The 17,340-nt window shown below is 41.9% G+C and overlaps 1 pseudogene; it reads left to right on the plus strand.

Moving 5' to 3' along the window:
- Positions 1 to 248: 248 nt before the first annotated feature.
- Positions 249 to 16,818, plus strand: LOC131839722 (INO80 complex subunit C-like; annotated as a pseudogene).
- Positions 16,819 to 17,340: the final 522 nt, after the last annotated feature.

A 17,340-nucleotide genomic window follows, 5' to 3' on the forward strand; every position in this document is an offset into this window, starting at 1 on the left:
CCTTCCCTTCCACACGAGTCACCGAGCCGTCGGGGCGGCCGGAATTCCCGCCGCTTTAACGCGGACCCACACCGGCTACACCGTCCCCACTACAGGCGCTCACGCCTTTTCGGGCGCCTTCCAAGCCCCGGCTCGCGCTGGAAAGGGGAGGCTCAAAGAGGGCAGCAGAGACTGCGTCCACGAACGGCACGGACACTTGGCACCTCCAGCACCAGTTCCCAGATCCTGATGTCCCACGCTCAACGCGAATGGCTTGGCTGCCCCAAACCCGGCCAGCCTCCGGACGGTTCCGATGGGCGCCCCCTGGTGCCCAACGGGCGGCAGTGAGGCCCCACACGGCGTCGCATTTCAGATCCCTAAGATTGGCATTCTGGATGAGCCTGAAATCCAGAGACCCTAATTATATATTTCCTCAAGTTTCCAGCCCGAGACCCAGACTTTGAAGGAGAAAGATTTCGCCCCTATTGAGACAGGGCTTCCGCCTAGAATTCTTTATAAACTTGTTCTATATTGATATGCACCCAGAGCGCCCATTCTCTACGGGAGGCTTACCTTTGCCCTCAGGCCTTGGCCTTGCCCTGGACGCTTGCATAACAGTCATAATAGTAATATCAACAGGGAAACATTAACATATACATACATATATCACTTCATTTGCAAACGTTTCCCCAAACTTAGATAGATATTTCACTTAACATAAACCCAGTTCAGGTGGGGTAGGCAACATCACTTGATTTTGCAGAACTGGAAATGGGTGGATCTTTCAAGGTCACCCACTCCCTGACAGTGAATCAGGTGTATCAGGAGAGGGAGCTCAGGGTTCGTTGCAGGTTTCTTCCGTCACAGAGACTGGAGCTTCATCTGCTCAGAATCAAGTTCTCATCAGCTAACTGAGCATTTTCAGGGGCCTTTCCTTTTATTAAGCACCCACCTGATGTTCAAAGTTCTGGTTATGAAAGAGAAAACCCTCTTTAGTTTCTTTGTAAAACAGTTCTATCAATCTATAAGGTTGTTGTTAGAATGCAGTGAGAAAAGGCTAGTAGAGCTCTTAACTACAGTGTCATGCTGGTCCTTTAAGAAGCCTTCAATTAAAAAAAAAAAAAAGCATTCAATGAGGGGCACCTGGTTGTTTCAGTCTGCGAATCCACCAACTTTCAGTTTCCTCTCCAATCCTTATCTCCAGGTGGTGGGATCCAGCTACCCTTCTGGCTCAATGTGGAGTTGGCTTCAGGTTCTTTCTCCCTCCCCCTCTCCACCTCCCTCTCTCAAATAAATAAAATAAATGAATTTTTTAAAGATTTTATTTATTTATTTGAGAGAGAGAGAGCAGGCACAAGGCAGGTGACAGAGGGAGAGGGAGAAGCAGATTCCCTGCTGAGCAGGGAGCTGGACCTGGGGCTCAACCCCAGAGCCCTGAGATCATGACTGGATCTGAAGGCAGATGATTGAGGCTCCTGGGTGGCTCAGTTGTTAAGTGTCTGCCTTCAGCTCAGGTTATGATCTTAGGGTCTTAGGGTTCTAGGATCGAGCCCCTCATCGGGCTCCTTGCTCAGAAGGAAGCCTGATTCTCCCTCACTCCCCCTGCTAGTGTTCCCTCTCTCACTGGCTCTGTCAAATAATAAATAAAATCTTAAAAAAAAAAAAAAAGCATTCAATGAATGCTACTTCTATTTATTCCCTCTATGAGCAACCCCACTTTCTCCCTCTCCAACTAGATCCCAGGGTGTGTTTACTGGTATATATTCTTATACTTAGAGAGACATCATGCTAAGAATCAGGGATATGAACACTGGATAAAGTGGATAAAGCTGACACACTTACGTGGCCAGTTGTGTTAGGTGCTGCCCTCACTGCATAAATGAAGAAAGGGAGACTTTATTTACAACAGGTCTCTGCCTTATCTTTCTAGCATCCCTTATCTTTCCTTACTCTTAGCTAATGACTGATTCTTATTTTACTGTGAAAATAGAAATAATCAAAAGAAAACATAGTTATCTTTCTACCACCAATCTGGCCAATTTACCTCCATGTTCTTTTACATACTGGGACTTCATCTTGTTACAATGAATCATTCTTGTTTCTGTTTAAGCCAACTGTCCCCTCCCATTTCCATCCCTCACCACCATGCCCACCTTCCTATACCTCAGTCTATAGGTATCAGTTCTGTATCTCAGTCTATTTCTTCTTCCTTTCTCCTATATTATCAAATTTTCTACTAGATCTTTCACATTAGCATACAAATGTGCAGTAATATCTGCCACCTTAAAAATAAAATAAACTTCCGGGACAATTGGGTGGCTTAGTCAGTTAAAGTATCCGCCTTTGGCTCAGATCATGATCTGGGGTACTGGGATCGAGTCCCACATCCGGCTCCTTGTTCGGTATGGAGCCTACTTTTCCTTCTGCCTGCCATTCCCCCGGTTCGTGCGTACACGCTCTCTCTCTTTGAAAATATATAAACAAATCTTTAAAAAAAAATAAAATTAGGGGCACCTGGGTGGCTCTTTGGGTTAAAGTCTCTGCCTTTGGCTTGGGTCATGGTGTCAGGGTTCTCGGATGGAGCCCCTCATCCAGCTCTCCGCTCAGCAGGGAGCCTGCTTCCTCCTCTCTCTCTGCCTGCCCCTCTGCCTGCTTGTGATCTCTGTTTGTCCAAAAACAAAACAAAACAAAAAAAAAACCTTTAAAAATAAAAATAAATAAGTAAATAAGTAAAAACAAACTTTCTTTGATGTCATGGCTTTCTAGTCCTTTGCTCCTTTAACTGCTGCAAAATATACTATTGTGTGGATCCCTATGCTTTTATTTGTTCACTACTCCAGTAAGTGCCTTCAGCTTCCTACTACTTCAAGTGATGCTGCATGTGGACATTTCTCCTTTAGTTCTGTGGTAATTTCATGTGCATTTTGAGCTCCACGCTCTCTGGAATGTCACACCATCAATGGTGGGATTTCTATATCTCAACTTTCTTGCTTGACAACACTTAATGTTATTCAGGTTTCCAATTTTCTCATTTGCCATGAATTTAAAATATCTCCTTGAATTTCTTTAATTACTAATATGTTTGACATCTTAAATTTATTCTTACTTTTGGTTTTTCTCTTTTATGAATTGTCTCTTTGTTTTCCTTTGCCAATTTTTCTATAGGAATTCCTATTTTTAAAAATATTTTATTTATTTATTTGGGAGAGAGAGAGAGAGCTCACAGGTGAGCGTATGAGCGGGGAGAGGGGCAGAGAGAGAGGGAGAAGTAGACTCCTCATGGAGCAGGGAGTCTGAGCCTGATGCGGGGCTCAATCCCAGGACCCCAGGCTCATGACCTGAGCTGAAGGTAGATGCTTAGCCAACTGAGACACCTAGGCACCTCATTTTTTTTTTTTTAAGATTTTATTTATTTGACGGACAAACAGCTAGAGAAGAAAACACAAGCAGGGGGAGTAGGAGAGGGAGAAGTAGGCCTCCTACTGAGCAGGGAGCCCTATGCGGGGCTCAGTACCAGGACCCCAGGATCTTGACTCAAGCTGAAGGCAGACGCCTAACAACTGAGCCAACCAAGCGCCCAAAGGATTCCCAAATTTTTTATTGATTTGCATCAGTTAATTGTAAGTTTAGATATTAGTCCTTTGTTGATTTTGGACATTGCAAATATCTTTTCCCAACTTTTATTATTAACTCTGTCAATATTGTTTATTGGACAGATATCCTGTTTTTTGGTATAATCTAATCGATTTTACTTCTTATGGCTTGTGATCTTGATTTTTATTTTTTTTTTACCTTTTTTCCTTTTATTTATTTATTTGACAGAGAGAGCAAGAGAGCACAAGCAGGCAGAGCAGCAGAGGAAGAGGGAGAAGTAGGTTCCCCACTGAGCAGGGAGCCCCATGTGGGGCTCGATCCCAGGACCCCAGGATCACCAACTGAGCCACCCAGGTGCCCCTGATCTTGATTTTTTTTTTTAAGATTTTATTTATTTATTTGACAGACAGAGATCTCAGGTTGGGGGAGAGGCAGGCACAGAGAGAGAGGAGAGAGGAGGAAGCAGGCTCCCCACTGAGCAGAGAGCCCGAGGCCAGGCTCGATCCAGGATGCTGGGATCATGACCCGAGCAGAAGGCAGAGGCTTAACCCACTGAGCCATCCAGCACCCCTATCTACTTGGTTTTAAACTCTTCCGCTTCTTCTTCTTCTTCTCCTCCTTCCCCTCCTCCTCCTATTCTCCTTCTTCTTCCTCCTCTTCCCCCTTCTTCTTCCTTTTTACTTCTTCTTCAAAAGGGAGAGGGTGAGGACAACAGAGGGAGAGGGAGAGAGAGAGAATCCTAAACAGACTCCATGCCCAGCTTAGAGCCTGACTCGCAGCTGATCCTACAATCCTGAGATCAGGACCTGAGCCAAAATTAAGAGTTGGTTAGGGCGACCAAATCACCCTTAAAGATTTTATTTTTAAGTAATCTCTGTGCACAATGTGGGGCTCAAAGTTACAACCCCAAGATCTAGAGTCTCATGCTCTACTCACTGAGTCAGCCACATGCCCCAAACTTTTACTATTTATGTATTTTGAGCCTATATTGCCAAGCACATTTATGTTAGTTATATTTTCTTTGTTTTATCATTATATAATACTCTCTCTTTGGTCCCACATATTTTTTAAAGTCTTATTTATTTGGGGGGGAGGAGCAGAAGGAGAGAGAATCTTTTTTTTTTTTTTTAAGGTTTTTATTTATTTGACAGAGAGAGAGAGCACAAGTAGGCAGAGGAACAGGAAGAGGGAGAGGGAGAAGCAGGCTCTCCACTGAGCAGAGAGCCTGATTTGGGACTTGATTCTAGGACCTTGAGGTCATAACTGGAGTCAAAATGAAGAGTTTGATCCTCAACTCACTGTGCCACCCCAGGTGCCATGGCCCCATAATTTTTTGCCTTGAATTTTATCACGCATTACATTTAAAAATTTTTTATTTTAAGTAGGCTCCAGGCCCAGCATGGGTCTTGAACTCATCATGACCCTGAGATCAATAGTTGCATGTCCCACCGGCTAATCCAGCCAGTCAACCCCCCATTTTTTTAATTAAGAGAATAGGGGTGCCTGGGTGGCTCAGTGGGTTAAGCCTCTGCCTTCAGCTCGCTCAGGTCATGATCCCAGGGTTCTGGGATTGAACCCCGTATCGGGCTCTCTGCTTAGCAGGAAGCCTGCTTCTCCCTCTCTCTCTGCCTGCCTCTTTGCCTACTTGTGATCTCTGTCAAATAAATAAATAAAATCTTCAAAAACATTTTTTCTTTTTAGAATTTTATCACATATTAAAACCCCAATTTACGGGACGCCTGGGTGGCTCAGTTGGTTAAGCAGCTGCCTTCGGCTCAGGTCATGATCCCAGGGTCCTGGGATCGAGTCCCACATCAGGCTCCTTGCTCGGCAGGGAGCCTGCTTCTCCCTCTGCCTCTGCCTGCCTCTTTGTCTGCCTGTGCTCGCTTGCTCTCTCTCCCTCTGTCTCTTACAAATAAATAAATAAAATCTTTAAAAAAAAAAAAAAAAAAAAAAAAACCCCAATTTACTTTCGGTTTATTTATTTATTTATTTTTGCCTGGCAAAAAAGGTTAATGTCTCACCCTCTGTAGAGCAAGTGTTGTACCAAGGCACGTGACATACTTGCCACTTCCTGCTCAACCAGTCCATGTTGCATGATGTTATCAACGTAGCAGATCCATCTGGGATCTGTGAGAGATGTCTAGCCGGTTAGCTCTCTTCAAATCATTTAATGACAGAGAGCAGAAGAATAAACAGAGCCCTGGGGTAAGACTGTAAGTGTACAGTGTTGCCTTTTACAAGTGAACGTGAAGGGTTTCTTTTCTTTCTGATAGGGATGGAAAAGAATGCATTTGCGGATCAAGGGTTGCATACCAGGTACTTGGGCCCCTGCTAATCTGCTCTAGCAATGATACCATGTGTGGCAAAGCACCTGCAATTAGGGCTACTACTTGGCTGAATTATATAGTGGTTCACAAATATCCTCCAGTACCTGGTTTTTGTAGGGGCCGGATTGGTGGATTAAATGAAGATATTATGGGGACTACTACTTTTGCCTTTTTTTCCCCCCACAGTTCAGTGGTCTTTTCTTCTTCATACACCTGTGATGAATTCATAAGGAATGGGTTCCAGCAGCCCAGTCCCCTTTCCACACTTGTTCTCACGAAGTATGCTTCTCTGGGTAGCACAAGCGGGTGCTTCCCAAGTACTTTTTTCATTTGCTTCTTTCTTTTTTTTTTTTTTTTAAAGATTTATTTATTTATTTGACAGAGAGAGAGATCACAAATTAGGCAGAGAGGCAGGCAGAGAGAGAGGAGGAAGCAGGCTCCCTGCTGAGCAGAGAGCCCGATGTGGGACCCGATCCCAGGACTCTGAGATCATGACCTGAGCCGAAGGCAGCGGCTTAACCCACTGAGCCACCCAGGCGCCCCTCATTTGCTTCTTTCTTGATCATTTACCTTCACACATTTCAAGAAACTGTCTCAGCTCTTAGAGTGCTTATTATGCTCAATATGTATATTATTTCTCTTGACAAGAATCTAGCCCTTAATTTGTTTGCTTACAACAATGCAGAGCATGCTGGGTAACATCATAGACTTCTCTGGTTTTGCCATGGTAACATTTGTGGGGTGTTTCCTTTTTTCTTTTTCTTTCTTTCCTTTTTTTTTTTTTTTTTTTTTAAAGATTCAATTTATTTATTTGACAGAGAGAGAGCACAAGCGGGAGGAGCCGGGACAAGCAGACTCCCCACAGACCAGGAAGCCCCACATGGGGCTCGATTCCTCTTGACCTGAGCAGAAAGTAGACGTTCATCTGACTGAGCCACCTGGGCGCCCCTTGCAATGTTCCTTTATGAATAGTGCCCATTTTCTTAATGTCTACAATATCATATTTCTTTTAGATTCACATGTTTGTGGCCAAAGGAACAACTCCATGTTTTCTGAAAGGTTTATTTTCTAAAGATAAAATCTTAAAATTATTTTTAAGTAATCTCTACACCGAAGGTGGAGCTCAAACTCACAACACTGAGATCAAGATTCATACACTCTACGGATTGAACCAGCCTGGTGCCCCTACTTAAAAATAAAATCTTTTAAAAATAAATAAAATTTAGGAGTGGGTGGTTCAGTTGTTGGGCATCTGCCTTCAGCTCAGGTCATAATCCCAGCATCCTGAGATCAAGCCCTGCATCAGGCTCCCTGCTCAGTGAGAAGCCTGCTTCTCCCTCTCCTACTCCCCCTGGTTGTGTTCCTCCTCTCGGTGTCTCTGTCAAGTAAACAAAATCTTAAAAAAAAAAAAAAAGAAAATAAATAAGTAAAATTTAAAATTTACTTGAAACAGATATCTTCTTAGGAAAACAAAACTTGCCTAAATTGATCAAAGAAGTAATAGAAAGTTCTGAATGGTCCTATATCTGGTAAGTAAACTGAATACATAATTTAAAGCTTTCCCATAAAGAAAACTATAAACCCAGATGGATGTATTAGTGAATTATTCCAAACATTTGAGGAAGAAATAACACCAATCTTACAAAAACTTTTCTAGATAATAGAGAAAAAGAAAATTTCTAGTTCATCTTGAGACAATATAACCTGAAGAAAAATTTGAATTATATATAATTTATTTTTTTTATATATTTTTTAAAGATTATTTATTTATTTATTTGACAGAGAGACATCACAAGTAGGCAGAGAGAGAGAGAGGAGGAAGCAGCCCCCCCCCCCCCCCCGAGCAGAGAGCCGGATTCGGGACTCGATCCCAGGACCCTGAGATCATGACCCGAGCCGAAGGCAGCGGCTTAACCCACTGAGCCACCCAGGCGCCCGAATTATATATAATTTAAATATAAATTTAAATTATAAAGTAGGGCAAGTACAGAGTCCTTTCTCATAAACTTTGATGTGAAAATCCCACACATAATAGCAAATAGGATCTATCAATATGTTAAAAGACATTAAGAAACATTATAATCAGCTTGACTTTATTTCAGTAATTCCAGTGTGGTTTAACATTGGAAAACCAAACAATACAATTTACCACATTAACAGAATAAAAGAGAAAAATCATGTAATCCTCTCTATAGTTGCAGAAAAAGTATTTGATAAAATTCAACAACCACTGATGATTAAAAAACTTATTAGCAAACTAGAAATGGATAAGACTTTAAACATTTTTGATAGATGGGACGCCTGGGTGGCTCAGTGGGTTAAGCCGCTGCTTTTGGCTCAGGTCATGATCCCGGGGTCCTGGAATCGAGTCCCGCATCAGGCTTCTTGCTTGGCGCGAGCCTGCCTCTCTCTCTGCCTCTCTCTCCACTTCTGCCTGCCTCTCTGCCTGCTTGTGTGCTTTTTCTCTCTCTTTCTGACCAAAAAAAAAAAAAAATTTTTTTTTTTTTTTTTGATAGAGGGTATCTACCAAAAACCTACAGCAAATATCGTATACATCTAAGGGCAAAATATTGAAAGTTTTCTACTGTCTTAGAAAATAAACAATTGGGGGCGCCTAGGTGGCTCAGTGGGTTGGGCCTCTGCCTTCAGCTCAGGTCATAATCTCAGGGTCCTGGAATCAAGCCCGGCATCAGACTCTCTGCTCAGTGGAGAGCCTGCTTCCTTTCCCCCTCCCTCTCTGTCTGCCTCTCTGCCTACTTGTAAACTCTCTGTCTCTCTGTAAAATAAGTAAATTAAAAATCTTTTAAAAAAAGAAAATAAACAATTGTTACATCCTACAATGTGACTAAACCTCAAAAACATTGTATTGAGTGAAAGAAAGCCAGACATACGTGATAACATATTGTATGATTCCATTTATATAAATGATTCAGAATAGGTAAATCCACAAAAATGAAAAAATGATGGCTGCCAGGGACTGGAGGTAGGGGAATAAAGGGAGTGATTACTTCATGAATATGGGGTTTTATTATGGGGTGATGAAAATTATTTGGAACTAGATAGAGGTGATGATTGTACAGTATTGTAAAGAAACTGAATGACACTGAATTGTAATTTTTTTTCTTGGGATGTCTTTTTCTGATTTTTGTGTCAAGGTAATGTTGGCTTCATGGAATGAGTTAGCACATTCCCCCTCCTCCTCTTTTATTTTCTTTTTTTTAAAGTTTGAAAGGATTGGTATTAATTCTTAAAATTTTTGGTAGAACTCAGGGGTTCCTGGGTGGTTCAGTTACTTAAGCATCTCCCTTTGGCTCTGATCATGATCCCAGGGTCCTGGGATGGATCCCCACATTTGGCTCCCTGCTCAGCGTGTAGCCTGCTTCTCCCTCTCCCTCCTCCACTCCCCCTGCTTGTGCTCTCGCTCTCTCTCAAATAAATAAATAAAATCTTTAAAAAAAATGTTTGGTATAGTTCACCAGTGAAGCCATCTGGTCTTGGACTTTATTTTTGTTGGGAAGTTTTTGGTTACTGATTCATTATCTTTACTTGTTATAGGTCTGTTCAGATTTTTAATTTCTGCTTGAGTTGGTTTTAGTAATTCCTGTGTTTCTAGGGATTTGCCCATTTCATGTAGATAATCCAATTTGTTGGTGTAAAATTGTTCATAGTATTCTCTCACAGTCTTTTTTATTTCTGTAAGTTTGGTAGTATCTCCACTTTTACTTCTGATTTTTAGTTATTTGTGTCTCTTTTTTTTCTTAGGCTAGCTAAGGTTTGTTAGTTTTGTTCTTTTCGGAGAACCAACTTCAGGTTTCATTTCTCATTATTTTTCTATTCTCTAGCTCTGCTCTAGTACTTATTATTTCCTTACTTCTGCTAGACTTTGGCTTAGTTTGCTCTTCCTTTGCTATATCTTCTTCTTCTTTTTAACCTCTAAACAATGGAGGGTTCTAGAGTTTGGTCCTTGGTCTTAGAGTTTGATCTTAGGAAAAGGGGAAGATCCAGCAAAGAGGACAGAAAGCCCGTGTTCAGTGAAGTAGGAGGAAAACCAGAAAAGAAGATGGTTTCAGAAGATAAGCAAAGAAGACCTAATAAGCAGGCACAAAAACTACTAGGAGGGCAAAAAAACTTGAATATTGAGAGTTGAGCAGGGATTTGACCACATAAGGAGGTGTTTGATGACCTTAACAAGACATATTGTCTCACATGATGGGGATTACACTTAATTTATAGTGGGTTGAAGAGAGAATGGGAGAAACTATCAAAGACCACTAAGGTTGTTTTGTTTTTTAAGATTTTATTTATTTGACAGAGAGAAATCACAAGCAGGCAGAGAGGCAGGCAGAGAGAGAGGAGGAAGCAGGCTCCCCGAGGAGGAGAGAGCCCGAGGCGGGACTGATCCCACGACCCTGAGATCATGACCTGAGCCAAATGCAGAGGCTTAACCCACAGAGCCACCCAGGTGCCTGACTACTAAGGTGTTATCAAAAGAACTCAAGAGCCAAACTGAAGAAGCTCCCAGTGTAACCATCCCAATTTGACAGGAATAATAACCACAATGGAACACCTTAAATAGATTTAAATCCGTGAATTCATAATGTTACTTTTAAAAAAATACTAGTCATGTAAGATGATAGGGAAACAACCCACTATTCTGAAAACTCTGGATAAAGTAACAAAAATTTATCTTGCCTTGCCAACTACTACTCTGAGGGGAAGTTCTTCATTATAAAAGTATGACAGCTGGGGTGCCTGGGTGGCTCAGTCAATTCAGTGTCCAACTCTTAGTTTTGGCTCAGGTCATGATCTCATGGATTGCGAGACCGAGTCCTGAGTCAGGCTCTGTGGTCTGCAGGAAGTCGGCCTGACAATTCTCTCCTTCTGGCCCTCCCCTCCTCACTCATTTAAGATTAAATGAATCTTAAAAAAAAAAATAGTATGGCAGCTAATACATGAAGAAGAAATGATACAATGAGAATACCAGAATTTTGGACAATAATAGTTGCTAACATCACAAAAAGAGATAACCACATATTATATAGCTCCTGATGTAAGAAACTCATCACCTTCTATGAGGTAGGCTTACTAAAAAAATCAAGTCTGAATCTTTTCCTCTCAATCCAATACCAATTTGCAAGAAATTCATAAAACAAAGGAAAGACAACACACAGCAAAATCCAGAATGCAGAAAATTCTACCAGCAAAATCTATAAATGGGAAATTCTATAGGATAACAATTAAGTGTCTTCAACAAATAAACTGCAAGAGAAAAATACCCCATAAGATTCATAGATGAGGGGAGCCTGGGTGGCTCAGTGGGTTAAGCCGCTGCCTTTAGCTCAGGTCATGATCTCAGGGTCCTGGGATCGAGTCCCACATCGGGTTCTCTGCTCAGCAGGGAGCCTGCTTCCCTCTCTCTCTCTCTGCCTGCCTCTCTACCTACTTGTGATCTCTCTCTGTCAAATAAATAAATAAAATCTTAAAAAAAAAAAAAGATTCATAGATGACCATTTGTGTATTTCTCCTTAATATCTCCAGGATAGCAAATGCCTGAGATAGCCATCATAGGATTGGGGCATAGTAAAATAAAAAAAATGTTTTTAAAGATTGTATTTATTTATTTATTTGACAGAGAGAGATCACAAGTAGGCAGAGAGGTGGGGGGAAGCAGGCTCCCCACTGAGCAGAGAGCCTGACGCGGGGTTCAATCCCAGGACCCCGAGATCATGACCTGAGCCGAAGGCAGAGGCCCAACCCACTGAGCCACCCAGGTGCCCCTCCAAAAAAATTTTTTTTAAGTTAGAAATGTTTTTACTCTCTTTTAGAGCAAACTAAATTTCTTCTTGTAAAATTAGAAAATCTGGGGTGCTTGGCTGGATCAGATGGAACAGCCTTAGCCTTGGGGATGAGAGTTCTAGCCCCACATTGAGTACAGAGATTACATAAAAATAAAATCCTTAAAAAATTTAAAAGTCTGTTTATATATCTCAAAGGATATATAAGAAACTGCCTATATGAAGGGAAACTGAATGCAAGATGCCATTGTACATTTTTTGTACTTTTTATGTTTTATTCATGTTTTATGTAATCAAAACATAAAATAATTGGAAAGGAAAGAAGGAGGGAAGGAAAAAGGAAAGAAGGAAGGAAAGAAAGAAGGAAGGGAGGGAGGGAGGGAGGAAAATCTTCAGACCAGTTATATCTCTCTGAAACTTCTACCTAGTACACTTAGTTCTTCCCTCTGGTTGATCACCCTTTTATATAACAACCCTTTAGATCTTCGAATATGTCCCTTCTTTCCCCTTTAGTTTTCCTTTCTCCAGCTAGATGTCTGCGCATCTTCCCCTTATTCTTCAGGTGACTTGATTAACAATCCCTTCTCTATTGCACTGGCCTCTCTTCGCTGTACATGGCCCAGTTGGCAATGTGTGTTGTCCAGGATTCAATAACAGATTACAGGTGGGACTACCATTTAGCACATCCTGAAGACTATGTCCATTAATCGAAACAGAGTAAATAAAATGACTCAGCAATTCCATTCGTGATTATATACCCAAGAGAAATGAAAACACGGCTCTCCACAAAAACTTGTGCATGAATGTTTATAGCAGCATTATTCATAATAGCTAAAAGATAGTGAAGGAAACCAAAATGTCACCCCAAAATATACCTCTTTGACATGAAGTTATTTTGAACTAAAGGCAATTAAGAAGCAGCAAACACATAAAAAGCTATCTCTCTCCCCTTCTTTTCTGCCTAAAGGCAGAATATAAATTCTTTACTGGAGATGCTCTAGACTCTTATCAGCCCAGAAATGGCACCAGAGAAATCAGCAAACAATCCTCACTCCATTAGTGTCCTCCCATATGTTTACCTTCCCACCATTTGCTGCCCCTAGAAGTGAAAAACTCTTTTCCTTTGTCCTCTCTTGTCATTTTCCCATAGATTTCTTGCTCTTTGTTGAAGATGCTATATTACAGGTTCTAAGCCACCACTTTGAATTACTCTTCATTGAGGTTCCTCCCCTCTAATGAGTGCTGCATGTGTTAAAAACTTGTCTGTTTTGGGACGCCTGGGTGGCTCAGTTGGTTAAGCAGCTGCCTTCAGCTCAGGTCATGATCCCGGCGTCCTGGGATCGAGTCCCACATCGGGCTCCTTGCTCGGCGGGGAGCCTGCTTCTCCCTCTGCCTCTGCCTGCCATTCTGTCTGCCTGTGTTCGCTCTCTCCCCCCCCCTGATAAATAAATAAAATCTTAAAACAAAACAAAACAGGGACGCCTGGGTGGCTCAGTTGGTTAAGCAGCTGCCTTCAGCTCAGGTCATGGTCCCGGCGTCATGGGATCGAGTCCCACATCGGGCTCCTTGAGCCTGCTTCTCTCTCTGTCTCTGCCTGCCACTCTGTCTGCCTGTGCTCGCTCTCGCTCTCTCTCTCTGACAAATAAATAAATAAAATCTTAAAAACAAAACAAAACAAAAACAACTTGTCTGTTTTATCTTGTTAATCTATCTTTCTTGTTAAAGAGCTCTAGCTGAGAACCTAAGATGGGTAGAGGTAAAGTTTGCCTCCCCTACAATGGAAACAACCCAAATGTCCATCAACTGAAAAATGGATAAACAAAACTTTATATAACCAGAAAACTGAATATTATTTGCCCATAAAAAGAGCATAGGCACATAAAAAGCAATGGGGCACCTGGGTGGCTCAGTTGTTAAGTATCTGTCTCTGGCTCAGATCATGGTCCCAGGTTCCTGGGAACAAGCCTGCCTCTCCATCTCCTCTCTGCTCAAGCTCTTTCTCAGTATCTCTGTCACTGTCTCTGCTCTCTCCCTTTCTCAAATAAATAAATAAATAAATAAATAAAAGCTTTAAACAAAAAATGCCAAGATTTGAGACCCCTGGCTGGCTCACTCGGAAGAGTGTGTGATTCCGGAACCTGGGGTGGGATCCAGTGGGAGCCCCACACTAGATATAAAATTTCTGAAAATTAAATTAAAAAGAGGCACTTGCCCATTTTTTGATATGCTTGTCTGTTTTGTGTTTGTTGAGTTTGAGGAGTTCATTATAGATCTTGGATATCAACCTTTTGTCTGTACTGTCATTTGCAAATATCTTCTCCCATTCCGTGGGTTGCCTCTTTGTTTTTTTGACTGTTTCCTTTGCTGTGCAGAAGCTTTTGATTTTGATGAATGGGCAGAAGATATGAACAGAGACTTCTCCAATGAAGACATACAAATGGCTATCAGACACATGAAAAAGTGTTCATCATCACTAGCCATCAGGGAGATTCAAATTAAAACCACATTGAGATATCACCTTACACCAGTTAGAATGGCCAAAATTAACAAGACAGGAAACAACATGTGTTGGAGGGGATGTGGAGAAAGGGGAACCCTCTTACACTGTTGGTGGGAATGCAAGTTGGTGCAGCCTCTTTGGAGAATAGTGTGGAGATTCCTCAAGAAATTAAAAATAGAACTTCCCTATGACCCTGCAATTGCACTCCTGGGTATTTACCCCAAAGATAAAGATGTAGTGAAAAGAAGGGCCATCTGTACCCCAATGTTTATAGCAGCAATGGCCACGGTCGCCAAACTGTGGAAAGAACCAAGATGCCCTTCAACGGAAGAATGGATAAAGAAGATGTGGTCCATACACACTATGGAGTATTATGCCTCCATCAGAAAGGATGAATACCCAACTTTTTTAGCAACATGGACAGGACTGGAAGAGATGATGCTGAGTGAAATAAGTCAAGCAGAGAGAGTCAATTATCATATGGTTTCACTTATTTGTGGAGCATAACAAATAGCATGGAGGACATGGGGAGTTAGAGAGGAGAAGGGAGTTGGGGGAAATTGGAAGGGGAAGTGAACCATGAGAGACTATGGACTCCGAAAAACAATCTGAAGTGTTTGAATTGGCGGGTGGGTGGGAGGTTGCGGTACCAGGTGGTGGGTATTGGTGAGGGGATGGATTGCATGGAGCACTGGGTGTGGTGAAAAAATAATGAATACTGTTATGCCAAAAATAAATTAAAAATAAATTAAAAAAAAAAAAGAGGCACCTGGGTGACTCCGTTGGTTGAACTTCTGACTTCAACTCAGGTCATGGTCTTGGGGTCCTGGGAGCAAGCCCCAGGATGGGCACCCCGCTCAGTGGGGAGTCTGCTTGTCCCTCTCCTTCTTCCCCTTCCCCCTATGGTGCTCTTTCCATCTCTCTTTCTCTCTCTCAAACAAATAAAATCTTTTTAAAAAATTAAATTAGGGGTACCTTGGTACCTCAGTTGGTTGAGGGTCTAATGCTTGGTTTCAACTCAGGTCATGATCTCAGGGTCATGAGATCAAGCCCCAGGTTGCTCAGTGTGGAGTCTGCTTGGGATTCTTTCCCCATTCTTCTCCCTGCCTCTTTTCTCCCCCTGCTCTCTCTCTCTCTCAAAATAAATAATTAAATGAAATCTTTTTAAAATAATTAATTAAAATTTTAAAAAATCTTTAAAAAGTAAAATAATAATTAAAGGGAAAAATTTTTAAGTAAAAACAAATGAAATAAGAGGTTTCAATAAAAAGTGACAAATAGTAAAGACAGACAAGGAAAATATAAAATCCTTGGCTCGAATAACATGGAGGACATTAGGAGAAGGAAAAGTAAAGTGAATCAGAGGGGGAATCAGACGGAGAGACAAGACATGAGAGACTGTGGACTCTGAGAAACAAACTGAGGGTTTTGGAGGGGAGAGGGGAGGGATAGGTGAGCCTGGTGGTGGGTACTAAGGAGGGCACAGATTGCATGGAGCACTGGGTGTGGTGCATAAACAATGAACCTTGGAACACTGAAAAAATAAAATATAAATAAATAAATAAAATCAATTCTTGGCTCACATTTTTTTTCCTTAGGCAACTTCCTTTGAGCATTTTCAAGGCCTCCACTAACAGGTTAATAGAAATCTCTGATAAAAAAAAAAAAACTAAAGCAAAGGGACAGAAACAAAACAAAAACGAAACAAAACCCGAACAACAAAGAAACAAACAAAAAAATTACTCAAGATTTTCCTGAGGGGCGCCTGGGTGGCTCAATGGGTTAAAGCCTCTGCCTTCGGCTCAGGTCATGATCTCAGGGTCCTGGGATCGAGTCCAGCATCGGGCTCTCTGCTTGGCAGGGAGCCTGCTTCCTCCTCTCTCTCTGCCTGCCTCTCTGCCTACTTGTGATCTCTCTTTCTCTGTCAAATAAATAAATAAAATCTTTATTTAAAAAAAAAAAAGAATATTCTTCTGCCTTAAAAAAAAAAAAAAAAAAAAAGATCTTCCTGAAATTAAAAATGTCAAAACTACGTATTAAAGGATACAAGGAGGGTAGGATTGGTGGCTCAAATTTCAATTGTGGCCACTACTTCCAGCCCAGAATAGCCCAGAACAGCAAGAAGAGGTCGGCCAGTCATTCCCACAAGGGCAGGAGTGCTGGGGGTTATAGTGCCAGGAAAAAAAAAAAGTGTCTACCACCAGCTTTAGGCAGGGTATCAGCATGGAAGCCATGAGTGAGAATAAAATGATGCCCTCTGATTTCAGCACAAGACCTATGGAAAACGCTGCCAAGCCATTGCCATTTAAGGTCCCAAACTTTGTGCACTCTGGCCATGGTGGCGCAGTAGCTGGCAAGAAGAACAGAACCTGGAAGAACTTGAAACAAATTCTCCCTTCTCAAAGGGCATGGCCATGGCAACTCCAGTACTGATGCTTCTCCATCCTTTAAACCATTGAAGAAGTCTTCTGATGTTTTAGGCCTTCTTGCCAACTACACAGACCCCCAGAGCAAGCTGGAGTTCAGCACCACTGAAGAGTTTTCCTGTACTCAGAGGCTGCCATTCAATGTCACCACTGACTATGTGTCCCTGAGGAAGGCCACAAGTGTCATTCCCTGAGCCTTGAGAAATGGAGACCAAGTGGAAAGCTGTTTCAAAGGCAAACTTTGGACTCATGATTTTCTTTTATGGAAACAAACCTATTTTGTCAATTTGAAAATGTCAGTGCTGTGGCTTGGAAAAAAATGTTTGACTTTAATTTAAGGGTTCCCTACCTCTCTTTTCCCTTTAAGTGTGATATTTCTTGCTGAATTAAATTACACTCCAGTTGGGGGCACCTGGGTGGCTTAGTGGGTTAAGTGTTGGACTTTTGATTTTCAACTCAGTTCATGATCTCAGAGTCACGAGACTGAGCTCTCTGTGGGGCTCCATGCTGCGTGTGGAGCCTGCTTAAGACTCTCTCCCCCTAAAAAAAAAAAAAAATTCTGGAGCAAAAAAAAAAAAAAGATCCTGTCTCCCTGGGTGCCTGGGTGGCTCAGTCGGTTATGTGTCTGCCTTTGGCTCAGGTCATGATCTTGGGTCCTGGGAATGAGCCCCACATTGGGCTCCTCGCTCAGTGGGGAGCCTGCTTCTCTCTCTCCC

Source organism: Mustela lutreola, chromosome 8 (genome assembly GCF_030435805.1).
Source record: "Mustela lutreola isolate mMusLut2 chromosome 8, mMusLut2.pri, whole genome shotgun sequence".
In the NCBI taxonomy this organism is placed as follows: domain Eukaryota; kingdom Metazoa; phylum Chordata; class Mammalia; order Carnivora; family Mustelidae; genus Mustela; species Mustela lutreola.